The sequence below is a fragment of the Penaeus monodon genome, chromosome 22, assembly GCF_015228065.2.
Source record: "Penaeus monodon isolate SGIC_2016 chromosome 22, NSTDA_Pmon_1, whole genome shotgun sequence".
Taxonomy (NCBI): Eukaryota; Metazoa; Arthropoda; class Malacostraca; order Decapoda; family Penaeidae; genus Penaeus; species Penaeus monodon.
In genome coordinates, this window is record NC_051407.1 from 11,859,386 (window position 1) to 11,859,710 (window position 325).

Here is a 325-nt window from a genome sequence, read left to right on the forward strand (position 1 = left end):
TCGAAATCCTTTGATGTCATTCAACTCAATTTAATTCACAGAAATCGGAAGTCAGAAGAGATAGCGAAAAAAAATATCCAGCAATTATCTAGTAATACGAATGATAAAGATAAAAAGAATTTAAAAACAGGAAAAATGGACGACACTTGGAAAATCCTTCTCGCTTTTCCTCTTCCAGAAAACGAGGAATAATGAAATCTTAGATAATTTTTTTTTCCATCTTCATCAAAAGGTAGGTTAATGCCCTTATCATGAAGACGGGGTGATAGGTCTTAACATGGGAAGAAGGTGTAACTCGCCAATATTGGTATTAAGAACCTCTGCC